The sequence below is a fragment of the Nicotiana tabacum genome, chromosome 12 (genome assembly GCF_000715075.1).
Source record: "Nicotiana tabacum cultivar K326 chromosome 12, ASM71507v2, whole genome shotgun sequence".
Lineage (NCBI taxonomy): Eukaryota > Viridiplantae > Streptophyta > Magnoliopsida > Solanales > Solanaceae > Nicotiana > Nicotiana tabacum.
Window position 1 is genome coordinate 33302410 of NC_134091.1, and position 19274 is coordinate 33321683.

General features: G+C 37.5%; 1 long non-coding RNA gene across 1 annotated transcript; it reads left to right on the top strand.

The window, feature by feature from the left end:
* The first annotated feature begins 13256 nt into the window (after positions 1-13256).
* On the top strand, positions 13257-16669 carry LOC107814344 (uncharacterized). Its single transcript, XR_001654528.2, has 3 exons — positions 13257-13477; positions 13705-13827; positions 16418-16669. It is a non-coding gene; the product is annotated as an uncharacterized LOC107814344 (long non-coding RNA).
* The last annotated feature ends 2605 nt before the right edge of the window (positions 16670-19274 follow it).

Sequence of the window (19274 nt, forward strand, 5' to 3'; positions counted from 1 at the left end):
GCGCAATAAGTGTGTTCCAACAAAGAGTATCGAGCTTCGTAAGGTGTGAACTTACTCAGATAGTATATTACCTGCTCCTTTCTCCCGATTTAGTCGTGATGCCCCAGGATGAAACCAAAGGCTTCATCCAACACGGATAGTTATAGTAATAGAGGTCTATCGGGCTCTTATGGGACCAACACGGGTGGCTTGGACAAGTACTACTATTATCAAAATCCCTTTGACACTCTTCGGTCAAGTTTGTCGCAGCATCTTTCCTCAACATTTTGAAGATTGGCTCACATATTACCGTTGACTGTGCTATAAAATGGCTGATATAATTGAGGCATCCCAAAACAACTCATCACATCCTTCTTTCTCTTTGGCGGTGACAGGTCCTGAATAGCTTTGATTTTTTATGGTTCTAACTCAATACTGCGGCGACTGACAAAAAAACCCAACAACTTTCTAGCAGGGACTCCAAAAGCTTAATTCATAGGATTCAACTTCAGATTGTACCTTCGTAGTCGGTCAAAAACTTCTTTAGGTCTGCTATGTGATCCGAACACCTCTTAGATTTGATAATGACGCCATCCACACATACACCTAAATTTCTTTGTGTATCATATCATGGAAAAGAGTAGTCATGGCCCTCATGTAGATAGCCCTGGCGTTCTTCAAACCAAAAGGCATCATTTTGTAACAATATATTCCCCATGGCGTGATGAAGGCTGTCTTTTCGGCGTCCTTTTCGTCCATCCAAATCTGGTGATATCCTGCGAAGTAATCCACAAAGGATTGGAGTTCATGCTTGGCGCAATTGTCGATCAGTATGTGTATGTTAGGCAACGGAAAATAATCCTTAGGGCTTGCTCTATTCAGATCTCGATAGTCAACACACACTCTAACCTTCCCATCCTTCTTTATAACCGGCACAATGTTGGCTAGCCAAGTTGGATACTCGACCACCCAAAGGACCTTGGATTTGATATGCTTGGTAACCTCTTCCTTTATCTTTAGACTCATATTTGGCTTGAATTTCATGAGCTTCGGGTTTACTGGCTGACACATAGGGTTGGTAGGTAGCTTGTGAGCCACTATGGATGTGCTTAATCCAGTCATGTCGTCATAGGACCATGCAAAAATATCCTCATATTCCTTTAGAAACTTGATGTACTCTTACTTCTCTGATGGCGATAGATAAATGCTAATGTGAGTTTCTTTGACTGTTTTAGAATCCACTAAGTTAACAACCTCAGTTTCTTCAAAATTAGACTTTGGTTTGTTCTCAAAATTCTCAAGTTCTTTGACAATTTCCTCAGGTATTATATCATCTTCCCAATCTTTCGAATCACTTTTCTTATGTTGCATTGTCTTATTACATGTCACAGTCATAGGTTCATCAAGATATGTAATAATTATGCTGAAAAAGAATGTAGAAAGATAATAATATAAATAAACAAAAAATAATGATGCGTTAATAAAACTTAAAACTGTCGACAAGTACGACTCGATGTCTCGAGTAATTATTTCAAAACAAATTACTGAAAATGTCTTAGATGCCAAAAACAATTTCAAAATAAACCATGGTAGTTCTGCCAAGGCTACCTAGGTCCTCGGTGAGCCCGGGATGGTGCAATAGTCCAATTCCTGAGAACAACTCCTTCTCCCATTGTCTGAATGGTAAGATCTTCCTCCTCCTCCTCCTCCTCCTCCTCCAATATTACACTGCGGACCATATCTTCCTCGTCTAGAAACAACTTTCTCATACTGACCAAAACCTCATCTTTTTATGATCCCCAAATCATATCAGTCTAGCGAAATGTCTAGTGCAGCGGTGGTATGGGTTGTTCCAATGGATATTAAAAGTCACGCCACGGTGGTATCCAATCATTATATTCTTGCATGGTGTATTCATACCCGAGACCAAAGGTTGTGCCATGATATTGTGGTCGTATTGGTTCTATGATTCCTTGTAGCTTGGGACCAAGGACCTTGCATGGTTCATACCCTAACCATATCAGTATGTTCTCTATCTTGTTTCTCCACCATCGGCCTTTCTCAATAGCGTTTATCTGCTCAATGTTGTGGTATGTTTCTCCTCCCAATTTCCTCATATTCTCGATAGCTGGCACAGTCTGGTTGGTATAGATAGGGTTACTTCCATCTCTGTGAATAATTACCTCTTGATGATTCCAGTCAAACTTCACAGCCCGGTGTAGAGTAGAAGCAATTACCCTAGCTACGTGTATCCATGGTCGTCCCAGTAACAAGTTATAAGTAGAGGATATATCTAACACCTGGAGTTCAACGTCGAACAAAGTCGGGCCCATCTGTAGATCCAGGTTGATCTCTCCGATAGTGGCTCTCTAAGACCCATCAAATGCCTTCACGTTCATACTTCCCATCCATATCTCATGCAGGCCTATACCCGGTCTTTTCAAAGTAGTCAGTGAGCATATGTCCAGACTCGCAATGAACTTGTCTTCATATTGCACAGTGATGTGTAATGCTTTGTTGTGACTCTACCCTTCTGGCGGTAGCTCATCTTCGTGGAAAGTAATCTTGTGACTCTCCAGTATTTTCCCCATCATATTTGCCATTTCTCCACTAATGATACTGGTAGGTACATAAGCTTCACTTAATACCTTCATCAAGGCATTCCTGTGCGCATCTGAGTTTTGCAACAGTGATAAGATGGATATCTGGGCTGGAGTCTTGTTTAAGTGATCAACAACAGAGTATTGCCTCGCCTGTACCTTTCTCCAAAGATCATCAGTGCCTGTCACGATAGGTGGTTTTTATGCGATCTCTTTACTTGTTCCTCCAAGATTTTTAGGTGTGTAAACCCTGCCGGTTTTGGTCATTCCTTGTGCAGCACCTGCCTCTTCTATCTTGGCTTTTCCTTTTCTTATTGCCTCCGCCACATAATCCCATGGGACAGCATCAGACTTACAAGATGGTGTTGGAACTACCATCACAGTGAAGGTTGTAGCTACCTTGACCTTGAATGGTTCCTAGGTTTGCACCACAATCGACGAGAGGGTAATAGGAAATGTTTTGGGAGCGTCCCCCTCTCGGATAAGCCCGATGGATCCTCCTGATCCCATTCTTCATCAGTTTCTATCACATTCACTCCATCGCCCATGTGATCGGGAAGAGGGTTATTGCGGACATTCGGCTTGGATCCTTTGCTGGTATAACTTTGGTGGCAAGCAGTTTCTGGATCTTGTCTTTCAACGTGCGGTATTCCTCGATAGTATGACCCTTCATGCCTGAGTGGGCATAAGTTTTGTTGGGGTTAACCCACGGGGAAGCATTTTCAACAACCACAGTAGGAATGGGAGTGATATAACCAGCGGCTCTCATATAATTAGGCTATGGGTTCGGTGATAGGGGTTTATTGTCTCGGAGTTCTGCGGTCAAAGTTTGGTCGTGTCTTTGGGTAGTTTTGACGGGCATGAGGAGGTGAATGGTAATATGCATGTTGGTTATTATAGGTATGGTAGGTAGTGGCAGGGTATTGGTATTTTGAAGGTCAGGGTTGATATGTGGGTAGAGGTGTTTGATAGGTAAGGGGAGACTTAGGGCCCTAGTCTACCATCACGGCACCTACTTCCTTTTTCTTCGAGATACCTCCTAACTGTAAGGCTTTGTTGGTGGCTTGCAGTGCCTCAAAATTGGTCACCATACCTCTCTTGATTCCTTATTCTATCCTTTCTCCCAACTTGATAATGTCTGATAACTTGTGATTTTCTATAACCATCAATCTTTCATAATACTGTGGATCTTGGGCTATGACGAAGAACTTTTTCATTTTCTCACCTTGGCAGCCTCGGATCTCTAGCGAGTAGCATACTCACAGAAGGCTCTCTTGGCTTCTTCTTGAGATTATGGATATAGAAAATGTCTGGCGCATTTTCTGTGTTGAACCTGAATCTATCCATGAAATCAGATGCCATGCTTACCTAGATCGCCCACTTCTTCGGATTCTGGCTAATGTACCAAGATAAGGCATCCCCTGTAAGACTTCGCATGAACGACTTCATGTAGATTTGCTCATTCTTGCCCACTCTTACAAGCTTGTCACAGTAGGTTCTCAAATGTACCTTAGGATCACTAGTGCCATCGAATATTTCAAACGTAGGAGGTTTGTAACCCTCCGACAGCTCCACATCAGGCAGGATACACAAGTCTTCATAATTCAAACCTTCAACACATTTCCCACCCTCAACACTCTGGACCCTTCCTATCAATTTCTTTAGCTCATCCGCCATGTTTTGGATAAGCAAGTCCTTCTCGATTGGTTCGGATATGTATAGGGTATACTGCGGGGTATATGGTAAGGTCTCCACGTATATTGGGTTGCCTTGGTGTGTTCCTGAGACTTGGGTGTATGGATGATCATTGACTGAGGTTTGAGGAAGATCAGGGGTAAGTTATGGTGCGTTTTGTGGGGTATGATAAGTGGAAGTTTGCAAATACTGGGTTGGGTGATAGTGATGTTGTTGAGGGGTTTGTACTGTTGGGGGTTAAGGTTTTAAGGAGGTGTGGGGTTGTGATATTGGTGCGTCGCAGGAGGATTTTATGGAACTATAGGTGGCAGATTTTGGGCTTGTGTTGTTTTGGGGTGGTGTTTGATTCTAGGTGGTGGTGTTCTGATGGTTGACATCAGGAACATTTAAAGTAGGGAAGAGATTTGCGAGATTTTAGACCTGCTCAAGCTCACCTTGTAGCTCCAAGATTTTCTGTTCCAACCATAGGACCAACTCATTTTGTCCTGGCATACTCCTTCCGTCTGAGGTTTTAACATTTTCTGCCATGGTAGCGTTGTCCTTTCGATTACCACTTAGATCATCCATCTTTTCTTTGCCTTTGTCTTTGCTTTTTAGGTTGCTAGGTGGAGGAAAAGGTGGAGGACCTTTAGATCTGGTGTGGTGCTGATGATGCCAAAATGCGCGAACCAACCTTTGGGAATGAAAATAATCAAAAGAAGAAAAAATAAAAGGTAACCAAGTTAGTAAGACGAAATAAAAGAGTATTTGCAATATTTAAGCAAGTATCACATAAGGTCATACAATATTTCGCGTCCTAATTTGGGGACCTCATTGTGCCCGAGGTAGGCCTAAGCGACATATAGACTTGGAGAAAATTCATGCCAATGTTGCCTTATTTCATTAATGCGAAAATAAATCAAATCAACTTTTACTAAATCAAAATAATAGTATGGAGTCACTAATGGCACAAAGCCTTATTACATTTACAGATAACGAAATCTAATCTAGAAAGCAATAAAGAATCATTATCTCCTAGTATATCTTGTCCTAGAAGGACCTTCTCCATGTTTGGCTCTTTTGACTCCATCAATCACACTTTCTAGGTCGCGCATGTCGAGTAGCATGTAAGCCATTGCCAGCTTCCCTCCTTTATCATAGTCCATGCCTTGACAATCCCAAAACCTCTTTCTCATCTTCCCCTCTAGTTCCATCAATCCTTGCTCTAGGTGTTCTAACCTTTCTGTCGACTTATTTGCAATTTCCTTCCATTCTTTGATTGCTTCCATATCCACCGTATGTTGCTTCAGATGCTTAACTTTAGATTCGAACACTCTTTTGCGTAGCCTCTTGTACTTTACTTGTGCCTCGGCCACTTCATCTATGATTCCATATTTCAGATTGATCCCCGATTTGACGTCCCTGGTTATGTCGTATTTCAACCATGAGAGATAGTAATACATATGACCGGCGTAATACCTGTCTGGTTCAATAGTATCTCCACCCACGATGATCTTTTGGTTCTACATGTGCTGGGCTTCAAACTTGAATGGGATAACATCTCCTTTGAAATCTGCTTTATACTGAACCATGTTGGAAATCCGAGATTTGACTTGCTTCCTCCCAGCTTGCCTCATTACTCTTATAAGAGCGTAAGGGTAGATGCCTCACAACCCGATCAGTACCAAGCGAGTGGTTCCTTTGGACCTTATGATGAACTCACTACTAGATAACCACTCGAACATCCAATGCACTTGCTCGTCTGTTAGATTACTGAAGAAACGCACTCAACCTATGGCATTCACAGGCTTTGTAAACCTGTTTGGAGTAAATTTCATCTTCTTTGGATGATGACTGGGTATATAGTCATTCAGCGGCCTATGCAAGAGCTCCTGGCGATAATTTCCCTTCTGAAAGTATTCCAGCAGCCAAACCTGTAGCAGGAGATTGCAACCCTTGAAATATCCAAACCCATGCTTGCACCGATCCAGAGCACAGTATATCTCGGCTAAGATCATAGGGATGATGGTGTATTTCTGCCCCTCGATACCCTCCATTACGGTCCTGGCGACTATGGGTAAGCGAGTGTGAATTCTCCCTCCTTGCAGCGGAAAGATCAACAAACCCAAGAAGTAGACTATGAAGACGTAAACCTGGCGGTGTACCCATACCAAAGAGGTAATGGATAACTCCTCGTGATGCAACCGATATGATTTGTTGTGCCCATATCGCTCATAGAGAAACTCGAAGGGGATGTAGGATTTCTTCAGGAAAACCAGTTCGTTGTTCTTCTTAAACCCTAGCATTTTCAAAAAATCATGTGGGGTGCAATTTTCTCGCATAAGTAGACCCGGACTATCCCATGTTAACTTGGTGAAGGCCCCTATTTCTTCTACAAGATGAGTCATTTCTATATTGCCAAATCAAAAAATAGCTCTCTTTTCATCCCAGAACATAGTGGATGACTCAATTAATTCCTTGTTGGGTCGAATATTCAGCAAAGATGGCAGTTACCCAACACTCTTCTTACATGGCTTCTGTCACTTGATGCAAGGTCATTCCACCAGTCAATTAGCAGAGGTGGGATATTTTGTACCATACAAACCTACGGATTTCATGCTTCATTTTCTGCAAACAAATAAAAATTATCCCTTTCCCCCTCCAAATTCGACTATTTATGCAATAATGGTCCACACGTTGGCATGTGTTTCTCCAAGTAATGCACATAATATGATGGTGTCCTTTGAGATTATGGAAATTCCTTTGGACTTTGGACTTTGGACAAGGTTTATCTAAACGGGTTGATGCGTCAATGACGTCTCAATCCATACTAGGTTTAGCATAATGTATGTTCATTTAAAATGAAAGTGTGATTTCTAGAAGGGTCTAGACTGGTACTCTCAAGTGGACTACTTGAGAGGTAAAGGCACGGGACTGTCGACTGTACCGTTGATCGACTAGTTTACCGCTAATAAGCCTTTCTGGTTTAAAAGGATATTTTTAGGAAAGCGCGGATGCTCATCAAGTACCACTATGTTGATAATAAGCACGAGTGGAGTATGATGTTGAAATCATGCTTTTTGCAAAAATAGTAACATGTTGCCAGATATTTGCATGATAATATGATGGTGTCCTTTGAGATTATGGAAATTCCTTTGGACTTTGGACTTTGGACAAGGTTTATCTAAACGGGTTGATGTGTCAATGACATCTCAATCCATACTAGGTTTAGCATAATGCATGTTCATTTCAAATCAGAGTGTGATTTCTAGAAGGGTCTAGAGTGGTACTCTCAAGTGGACTGCTTGAGAGGTAAAGGCACGGGACCGTCGACTGTACCGTTGATCGACTAGTTTACCGCTAATAAGCCTTTCTGGTTTAAAAGGATATTTTTAGGAAAGCGCGGACACTCATCAAGCACCGCTATGTTGATAATAAGCACGAGTGGAGTATAATGTTAAAAGCATGCTTTTTGCAAAAATAGTAACATGTTGTCAGATATTTTCATGATGAAAATACGTAAAACAGTAAATAATATGACAAAGATGAACATGAGAAAGAAAAGAAAAAGGAAAGACAAAAGAGAGAAGTTAGATTAACTCGTGAAAATGTGCGAGAACGTAATTAAATGAAGCAAATAGGGAGATAAGGATGGGAGAGACGTGATATAGCAGTATTAAACAAGATAAAGGAAATATGGAAGAGGTGTACATGATATAGCAGTTTAAGCAAATAAGTGAAATAGGGAGGGGATGTAGATGTCATCAAATAATTCGTTAATCCACGTAAGCGAAACTTCGTCATGGTAAGAGCCTAAGTATACCCCCAGCAGAGTCGCCATGCTATTGCGCCCCGTTCTCTCGCAAAAGTAGGCTTCGACGTGTAACAACTCTTTTATATGGGTACTAAAAGAGAAGAGTCGCCACCTAATAATTTTTAAGGTGCGTTAGGGAACCTATTCATAAATAACTCTGTTTTAACTAGTCTGTGTCACCAAAAATCAGGTAAGGACTCAAATTACCTCAAAGAGAAGGTTCTAGGAACTCTTCAAGGTCCACACCTGTGGGTCCCAGTCAAAATTAATGCTATATGGGATTATTAGATTATAATTGTCCTATGTGATCACATAAGTTAACGAAAGATGTGGAATTCAAATAATTGACTACGATATAAAACAAGTGTAAAGAGGATTGCACGTACAGAGGAATTAAACTATACATTAATAGATGATTAGTACAAGTCTTTTGAAGATTAAAAAGTACAACCTAATTTGCTCTAAGTCCAAGGAATTAAAGATGCTAGTAACAGACATAATTTTTTAGCCTAAAGAATCGCCCTGTGCAACATAAATAATACCTCGCAGCTCCCTTAGGGTAGGGGTTGCTCGTATTATTCAGCTAGCACAGACTATCATCTCCTGATACCTAATTACTATGTTAAAGTTGTTTACCTAAAGTGCTCTAGTTCAATTCTAAACCGCATCCTACGAGTGTACTACCTGTCTCATGCCTATGGTGCAGGAGGCTTTGGACCTACTATTTGGGTAGTTCTAGATTTTACTTAGGGTGTTCAAAATGATAAAACTAGGCGCACATTCAAAAATAAGTAGGACATCACATAATAGCAACGAATGGCTCAAGTTGGCCTCCACACATAAGCAACAAAGGCACGCGAACAGATTTCAGATTCTGTAGTATGCAGTTTAGAATCGAGATGTATTAGAGTCGTTTAAAACGTATATGCATGGCTTCTAAGTGATCAACGGTTTAAGAACATCTCATGGGCAGTGTTGCTATTCAAATTATTGAAATTACATATTACAAGTGTTCTAAAAAAAGCCTATAGACATAATCTCTAAGTGATTTGCGCCTCGGGCAGTGAAGCCATTGGAAAACTCAGAATTACTCGTTTTTTATCCTATTGACATGCTTTTTAAGCGAGTAGCAGTATCCTATGGGCAGATTCTCTAATAGTTGGTATTTGAACACGGATTCGTTATGCTTATTCCTATAGGCAGGTTATCTAGGCGGTCAATGTGATAAGAACAGCAAAATAGCCAATTAGTTAATCAATTAAGGCCCTATAGACATGATATCTAGATGAGTATCAGTGGAAACATATCGTAATTATTTAACACGATCATATAGGCATGTTATCTAATAATCACACTGCAATTGCACAAGTTGAGCAAATAATCAATGATGTTTGATTCCAATAGGCATGCTATCTAATAATGCATAGAAGTAAGCATGTGAACAAGTGAAACACATAGGGTCTTATAGGCATGTTTCTGATAGTGTGCGGGAATAAGACATGTAAAGCGAGTTAAGTGCTTAAGTTCCTATAAGCATGATTAGAATAGTAGAGTGAGTGATAGTTAGAGAGCAATTAGGTTTTTTAGGGGAAACCGAGAAGGGGGTTTATATAGTGATAGATTAGGACAAACAAACAAGAAAAATAATCAATTAAACCTAAATAAGGAAAGAAAAGATAACATGCAGTCCCTAACAGAACCGGTAAAGGAATGAAAGAAATTTCAAACCCTAGTTGAGTCCAACGGCCATGAATCGGACCGAAAATGCAAGAATCGTTCATTGTAGAGTGTATATAGATGAAACATCGCTCAGATCTTCACAAAATTGTAGCCAATCAGGCCCGATTTGAAAGGCAGTACTTACCAAAGTTAGGCAAATACTAAGTAACACCATGAACACGTGAGTAGTAGCGGAATAAGGCAATCAAGTCACGAAAGGATTCCATAGTGTGGCCAGATTTGGGGAGAATTTGGGGTTAGGCGGCTAGGGTTTATGAAGAGAGGAAGGGAGTAGAGAGAACACAGAGGCGGCTAAACGGGGAAAATGGATCTCTAGGGTTAGGGGTGAAAGATATAAGGAGAATGAGGGATTTATTATGGGTCGTTTATCATTTAAGATCAACGGCCAGGATCGAAGTGGAAGCGGGGAAGGGGGGTTGTTTAGTGGGTCCCGACCGGGTTAAGTTAAAGAGGCATTTGGTTTGGGCTGCTGAGAGGTAAGATGAGATGGGCTAGGTGTTTGGGCCTGATTTTTGGTCCGAAATTGGCTCAAAATTGGGCTACAAATTAAATACATGAAATTCATAAAAAATAAATCACATAAAATGACTTATTATTTATTCAGTAAAATTCTTGAAACTAATAGATTAACATTATAAAATATAAAAAAATTTATTTTAGCTTAAATAATATAATAAGCACAATTATTTATAGAATATAGGCTATTATTGTAACTAGTGTAATTTAAATAGATAAAATGCAAATATAATTATGCAAAAATGCGATGAAATATCATAAAATGCATGTGGGTATAAAATGATAAATTTGAATAATTAAATCACCCTAAAAATAATTTAAAGGGATGATTAATAAATATTTGAACAAATTAAATGCAGAAAAATTAATTTTAAGACTTTAAAAATTATAGAAAATACTTATATGACCCTTGTAAATTAGGTAATGATGCAAAATGATATTTTGAAAGTATATGAAATACTCAATAGAATATGAGGGAAAAATTAGGTATCAACAGCTGCGTGCGAGAAAGTTGAAAACAAATATATGGATGGTGGGGAAATACTATTAAGTTTTTTTTTTTGCATTCATAACAATTTATGTCTTAATTCAATACTTTTAAACAAACAAAAATGGCACAGACTCTTTTACGTACTGTCAATTTTTTGGCAATCTTATTCCTGATTAAAATAATGTTAAATACTTAATTTGTTTAACTATTTGATCTTATTTTTAAAATTTTACTATTAAGTATTTATTTTATTCATAACAATTTATTTTACTTTACACAAAAATCCGTCAGCATCTCTTTTGTACTGCCAACTAATTATTTTATGATACATATCTAATTTTTTATTCATATCTACTTTTTGATTCTTATCTAATAATACATTTATTATACACCTAATAATTGATTAAAATTTGATCCATAATTGAGTACTCTAACTAGGGTAATTAATGAGGACATGTAGTTATTATTCTACACTAAAGAATACTAAAGAGTACTAAAGGCACACTACTCTAAATGGCCATAAATAACATCAACTTACATAAATTAAAATTTATTATCAGTCTACTAGGAGGCACTACATAACACTAAAGGGCACTAAATAATACTAAAGTCACATATTATTGTTGTACAGCTATAAAAATAGTAAACATATAACACTAATTATTCAACAAAGGAACAATATATAATTTTCATAAATATTTGTACAGAAATAAACTGATCCGGATAAAAAATAAAAAAAATTAACAAAACAATCACAAATGCACACAATACAGTAATAACAACTAATTACTCAATTATATACATGACTTATACTAAAAGTGTGATTCGGAATAGCTCTTTTTCTATTTTTTTTAATGGAGAAATAATGAATATTTGACCACTGAATCGGGCAATAAACGAGTTCCACTAGACGACAAAGCCTTGGATCAAGTGTTAGATCGATAAAATAATCATGGGACAAGATTTCGGGGAAGGGGTGGGCTCTAATGGAGTTTTTAGCTTTTAAAATTGGGGGGAAGTATTTAGTATTGTTTTAACGGCAAAGGTCCAAATATACCCATGTACTTTCGAAAATGGTCTAAGAATACCCTCTCGTTATATTATTGGGTTATCTATACCCCTACAGTCATACTTTGGGTTCAAATATACCCCCCATTTAAATGGAGGTACACGTGTCATCGTCCTTTTGGTCAATTCTAAATACCTCCTAATTAATTAAAAAGACCCATTACCCATACCCGAAAAGTAAATTTTTTTTTTTTGTAAAAACTGAAATTTTTTTTTACTAAAAACTAAAAAAAACGAATTTTGTTTTTCCAGTGTTTACAAAAATACTACTTTAAAAAAAACTGAAAAATATTTTCTAAAACAATATTTTTGTAAAAACTGAAAAATAATTTTCTAAAGCAATTAAAAACTGGAAAAAACTGAAATTTTTTTAACTAAAAACTGGAAAAAAAAAATCTTTTTTCAGTTTTTACAAAAATATTGCTTTAGAAAATTGCTTTTCAGATTTTTTTTTGTTTTGACAAAAAAAATTGCTTTAGAAATTATTTTTCAGTTTTTTTAAAGCAATATTTTTCTAAAAACTCGAAAAAATATTTTCGATTTTTTCAGTTTTTAGTAAAAAAACATTCAGTTTTTTTCAGTTTTTACAAAAATATTGCTTTAGAAAATTGCTTTTAAGTTTTTTTTTTCAGTTTTTACAAATTATTGTTTTAGAAAATATTTTTTAGTTTTTTTTAAAGCATTTTTTTTGTAAAAACTGGAAAAAAAATATTTTTGTTTTTTTCAGTTTTTAGTAAAAAAAAAATCAGTTTTTTTTTAAGTTTTTACAAAAAAAGTGCTTTAGAAAATTGCTTTTCGGGTATGGGTAATGTGTCTTTTTAATTAATTAGGAGATATTTAGAATTGGCCAACATGACGATGACATGTATCCCTCCGTTTAAATGAGGGGTATATTTGAACCCAAAGTATGACTGTAGGGGTATAGATAACCCAATAATATAACGAGGGGTATTCTTAAACCATTTTCGAAAGTATATGGGTATATTTGGCCCTTTGCCATTTTTTAAATGGGTATAGGGCATGCATTAGATGCGTTATACGTGACTGTCTTTTTAAATTTAAGTATAGCGTATCTAATATATGCGCTATATCAAGAGTTTGACCGCCTTTCCAAAATGTAATTCATGCGGTGTACTTTAACGGGTGGCTATAGCATATGAATTATATCCGCTATATATAAAAATATTCCCAGTCGTTCTTTCACCTATTTTGGTATTTTAAATCCAAAATAACAACATTTTGATTCCGGACTCCTACACAGCCTCCATTACCTGCTAGATTAGAGGTGTGCCACTGTTGGATTGTGTAATCGGACAGATGCATTTCAGTTCTGGTGTTGTCATCAGCCTTTATTTGTGCTTCGAATAGTACATATAGTACTTCTATTTCAAAAAAAAAATACAAATACTGAACGGTCTTTGGCAGCACAAAACTATTATTCAACGTGTTAAAATTCACCATCCCTTTTTATTGATACTTTCAAGTTTTTCTTACATCTTACATCTAGGATTTCGAGGTTCCTTCAGTTTTTCTTTCAATGGCTTCTAGCTCTCATAGAGGCGGTGATTTCTACGGTGTTGCTTCCTACATATCCAGGTATATACCAAAATAAGAAAAAAATTATCATCTTCTAAAACTACAATTCATTACGGTCTAATTGCTTAAACGATTTGAATTGTGATAGAGAAGTGTTCTTTAACAAAAAAAATTACCAAAAGCATAACCTAATTAGGAGAATATTAACATAAATACACTCTTTTGCATTTTTTGGGTTTATTTTTGAGAAATTGAGTTGTTTTTTTTTATTTTTTTCAATTGATCAGAGATGGATTGAACACGAGGGTGGTAGGCGGTTCAGATGAAATACAATTGCATATTTATCCGATGCACGGGGACCTACATGACGAGATTACAGGTCTCCGTAAACAAGTAAAATAGCTCAAAATGTATGTTTGCCTATCACCTTGTCTTTGGCTTTGAATTTTTGTTTTGTATTTGTGATAACCCGATAGGTCATTTTGAGTATTAGCCCTTAATTCCGTGTTTTGAGATCTCCGTTAGCTTTGTTTGATATTTCTTGGTTTGCGTGTGTGGTCCGTGTCACAATTTGAAAAGCTTTTATGAGAAAATTTGAAGAAAATATGATTTTTGGCTTTAAAAACAACTTGAGTTGACCACGGTCACATTTTGTGAATACGACCTTGGATCGATATTTTGACGATTTTGATAGGTTCGTATCGTGATTTTGGACTTAAGCGTATGCCCAGAATCGAAATTGGAGGTCCCTAAAATGATTTGACTCATATTGCCGAAAACTAGCATTTTGAAAGTTTGAGAATTTACTAAGTTTGACCGTAAGTTGACTTCTTAGCTAATGGGTTCGGATTTTGATGTTGAAACTTGAAATAGGTCTGTATCGCTATTTGAAACTTGTTTGCAAAATTTGGTGCAATTCGGAATTGATTTGACATGATTCGGACACTTAAATATGATTCTAGTTGTTCTTGAGTTTACTTTGAAATTTCATTTGTTTTGAGGGTTGATTTGTTGATTTAGATGTTATTTTGGTTATTTGATTGCGCGAGCAAGTTCGTATGATATTATTACACTTGTGTGCATGTTTGGTTTGGTGCCCGAGGGGCTCAGGTGAGTTTCAGACGTGTTTCGGATGAGATTTGCTAATGTGAAGATAGCTGGTGCACTTCTGTTGCTGGTGTTCTGCTGCAGATCTCGCATTTGCGAGGCCTGGCGAGCCTCGCTTTTGCGAACAAGAGTTCGCATTTTGCGAGCATGGGCTGGACTCGGTAATGTTGCATTTGCGAGGAACATGTTCGGATTTGCGAACTATCAGAGGTCGCATTTGCGACTCAGTGTACTCTTGAGTCTGCTTCGCACTTGCGAAGTTCTTGACCGCATTTGCGATGGTGGTGTCTTCGCAATTGCAATCTTTTTGTCCCATTTGCGACTTTTGCTCTTCTGTGACAGGGTTCGCATTTGCGATCCTTGTCTCGCATTTGCGGTGTTCGCAATTGCTAACATGACTTCGCAATTGTGACACTTGCAATTGGGTAAAAGAGAGAAAAATGAGACTTAGCTCATTTCACACCATTTCTCAACCCTAAACACTCTAGAGGCGATTTTCCAAGAGACTTTTCTTCCCAAATTCATTGGTAAGTGACTTTAATCCATTTCTTTTCAATTACCCATTACATTTAATGAGATTTCGACATTAAATTTAGGATTTCCAAGGTAGAAATTAGGAATTTGGGTAGAATTGAGAGTTTTGTAAAATTGAGATTTAGACCTGTAATTGAGGTCAGATATCGAAACTAATCACATAACCGGGCTCGGAGGTGAATAGGTAATCGGGTTTTGGTCCGAACCTTGGGTTTTGACCAAATGGGCTCCGGGGTTGACTTTTGTTAACTTTTTAAAAAATGATCAAAATTGAACCTATTTCGTCTGTGGGTAGTTTCTAAAGTTTATTTTGAGTCATTTGGTCAATAATTTACTTGATTTGATTGGTTCAAAGGTTTGTTCAAAAGGCAAGGTCGTGGTTGATTGATTGCTTGAGTTACGGAGTGAGGAAAGTGTTGGGCCTAACCTTGATTTGAGGGAATTAGGAAGCCTTGAACTACATGTTATGTGAATTATGTGGGAAACGGCGTATATGCGAGGTGATGAGTGTATATACGCCGTTATGATATTTGCTTCCATGTTTTCGTTATTTCATAATATATCTTGTTTCACGCCTTAAATGCTACATGCTTTATTGACTTCTATGCCATAGTTGTTACTTGTCATTTAGTTATTCTTGTATCAAAATGTCCATCCCTTCCATGGAGTGACTCCATGCTTATTTGCTACTTGCTTTACTTGCATATCTAAAATGTCATATGTCTTACTTGCTTTATAGTTTTGTAGTGTTTGTTGCTTTCTATAACGTGGTTACACTTGTATGAGTTGTCTAATTGATAGATACCGATGAGTTGGTAATGTTGAGACATTCGAGTTGTTAGAGATTCTTTGATTATTTTGTGATTCTTTATTGCTTCGTACATTTACTCTCTTGATGTATAAATTCTTGTAAATTTTGGTTGTTGAATTGCTACTGTTGATTGAAATTGCTTGGGGAGCGGGTTGCATGGCGCAACGGAAATTGAAAGGTAATGAATTAAAATGGAGGAATAAGGACGAATTGTGAAATTGACAGATGATGATATGGTGGGATCGGGTTGCGCACCGCAACGGATTGTATATGTTATAATTGTTTGTGACTAATGGATTTGCCTCGGTATTTTGAGATGAGTTTATGAGATTTGTTATTCTGGGCTCTCTGGTAGTTGGATTTCGAGTTCGTTTTTATGAGTTAACTGCTTTACTTTTATTTTTGTCTTTCCTATTATTATTATTGCATACATGTTATTGTAAGTGACCCTCCTTAGCCTCGTCACTATTTCGTCGAGGTTAGGCTCGGCATTTACAAAGTACATGGGGTCGGTTGTACTCATACTACACTCCGCACTTCTTGTGCAGATACCGGAGTTGGTCCCAGCGGCGCTAAGTGAGATTGCTCGGATCTAGCTATCATTGAAGACTTGAGGTATAGCTGCACGGCGTCCGTAGCCCTGAAATCCCCTTCTTTTTCATCTTAGCTGTTTATTTTGATTAAGACAGTTATATTTTATTCAGACCATTATCTGTAGTACTCTAGATGCTCATGTATTCATGACTCCAGATTCTGGAATTGTATTTGGATTATGTCGTTTATTAGTTTATCACCTTATTTCAGACTATTGAGTTTTATTGTTGTTATTTGATTTGAATTGTTAATAATGGTTAATAAATATAGCTAACATTGGTCTGCCTAACAAGTGAAATGTTAGGCGCCATCACGGTCCCGGGGGTGAGAATTTCGGATCGTGATAGTATTTTTCTTGGAGTATATCTTTTCATAACCTGTGGCGTCTTTAAGATATATGTACACGTCAAATTTGGTGATGTGTTATGTCATGGTGAGTATATCCATTTTAAATAAGGTGATGCGTTGTGTTGGGACACTGATAGCAATATTTCTTAGAAAACCATTTTGAAACTTGTTAGGCATAGAGGCATGTAAATACGCTTCTTGAAGATAGTTGAAGACTCTCCCATGAACAAACGAAAGTATACTGACAGTACTATTTCGGCATTCAACTAAACCAAACAAGGTTGTATTCAAGAATGTTACTCTCTATCCTTTAATTTAAAATTTCACCTTGGTAATAGAAACATCGATATAATGTGTTATCTTTATTTTGTCGTACCGTACTGGATAAAGAAATTTTTTAATTAACCCAAAGGTTGTCGCCTAGTGGTCAATAAGGTGGATACAAATGTTGGAGACCAGGGTTCTAATCCATCATAAACAGAAAACCTTAAGGTAATTTATTCTCATCTGCCTAAACCTTGGTGGATAGAGTCATCCAATACTTGTACCGTTTGGAGGTAGCAGATACTCGATGGAATAGTTGAGGTGCACACAAGTTGATTCAAATATCAATATTATGAAAAAGATTTTAATTCACTCTTTGGCTTTACATTTTCATTGGAAAAGATATTCTGGTGCCCCCTCCCCCGAGATATACTTTGCATAATAGCACATTGTATAGGAACTTCTTGTTGGATGGAATCAATTGTTAGATTAAAAAAACATGAAGTTTGACTGTGTATGGAGCAAGCAATGATTTATTCCTAGTCACCGGTCTTGAAGAAAGGTTGTGTTTCACAATAAAATTTAAACGACTTTGAAGCTTATGTTGTGTGGACTCTTAATTTTAGTCGTCGCATATGTATCGAGACGACACTAGTACCGGTACGGATATGGGATTCGTACTGGGTGTGGTCAATCGAGATCGGGTATTTTTACCATAATCCATAGACAAATATGAGGAAAAATAAAAAATGAAAGATTGAATTTTAGTTGCTCTTTGCTAGTGCCTAGTGCGTACAACTTGAGAAATTCCCAAAATAAAATATTGAATTATTGGCAGCACTCCACAACCTATAAACTTTTCACATAATATTTCTCATAATTTAGGATATTTTTATAGATATATTTTTAGAATTTTGAATTATTTTTAGCCGAATCCCCGCGCCCGTATCCATATCTAGATCCAACCCCAAATTTTAAAATTTAAATTATCAAGGATCTTGCCTCTAGATTCGCACCCGAATCGAATACTCGTACCCCCAGTCCGAGCAATATAGTTTGAAGCCCATGATTCCTTGTTTCACTGGTTTGTTATGTCTCTACCTCCATTTTTGGTATGGGCCTATATTGATGCTCTATCATGCTGACATACTTCAACTGGTCTTTGAGGTAGATGCTAAAGAGACATGACTGCTTATATCTAGGTTGTTAATTCGTCGTAGTAAAATCTAAAAATGGTGGATCAATGTCATGTTATCTATATAGTTCATTCACGACTGGCTCAAAGAGAGGTTATCATTCCTATATCCTGTTTGTACAACAACAACAATAATAATCCAGTAAAATTTCACTAGTGGGGTCTTGGGGGTAGTATGTACACAAACCTTACCCCTACCCCGGAGGAGTAAAGAGGTTGTTTCCGATATACCTTCGGCTCAAGAAAACGAAAAGAGACAATAAATCAGTAACAGCAACAGAAGCCAGAAAGAAAATACCGGCATCATAAGAGCCAGAAAATAGATGGAAAAGCAATAACAATAACCATTAATAATGGCATGGTGTCACGACCCCAAAATCGGTAGTACAAGTCATAAGCTATACTGAGTTCACTAGAAAATCTCTAAGTACAATTATTCCAGAATAGAAATAAACTGTACAAAAATAATATCCGAAGGCGACTCCGAGGCCTGCGAACGCGACGGTCGGTATACCTTGAAGTCTCCACAGAAATATCTGATCCGCTATCTAACAATCAACAGACTCTGAAATACCTGGATCTGCACAAAAATGTACAAAAGTACAGTATGAGTACACTACGGTCGGTACCCAGTAAGTATCAAGACTAACCTCGGTGGAGTAGTGACGAGGTACAAGTCAAGACACTTACTAGACAAATTAACTTGTGCAGTATAGAAGTATAAAACTAATAATGGAAAGCGGAAATCAGTAAATGACAACAAGAACCAACAAGTGATATAAACAATAAAGCAATAAGAACACCATGAAGTATCATTAAAACCAAATAAGGAACACAAAGGACAATCAATTAGTCAAGCCGAACTAACACAAGTTTCACAACGAAATCACTCTGTGATGCTTCATCTCATAGTCACAAGTCACGGGTCTCAACCCACCATCATATACTCACGGCACCTCGTGCCCACATCTCGCATCGCAACCGCACGGACAACTCACTTGCCA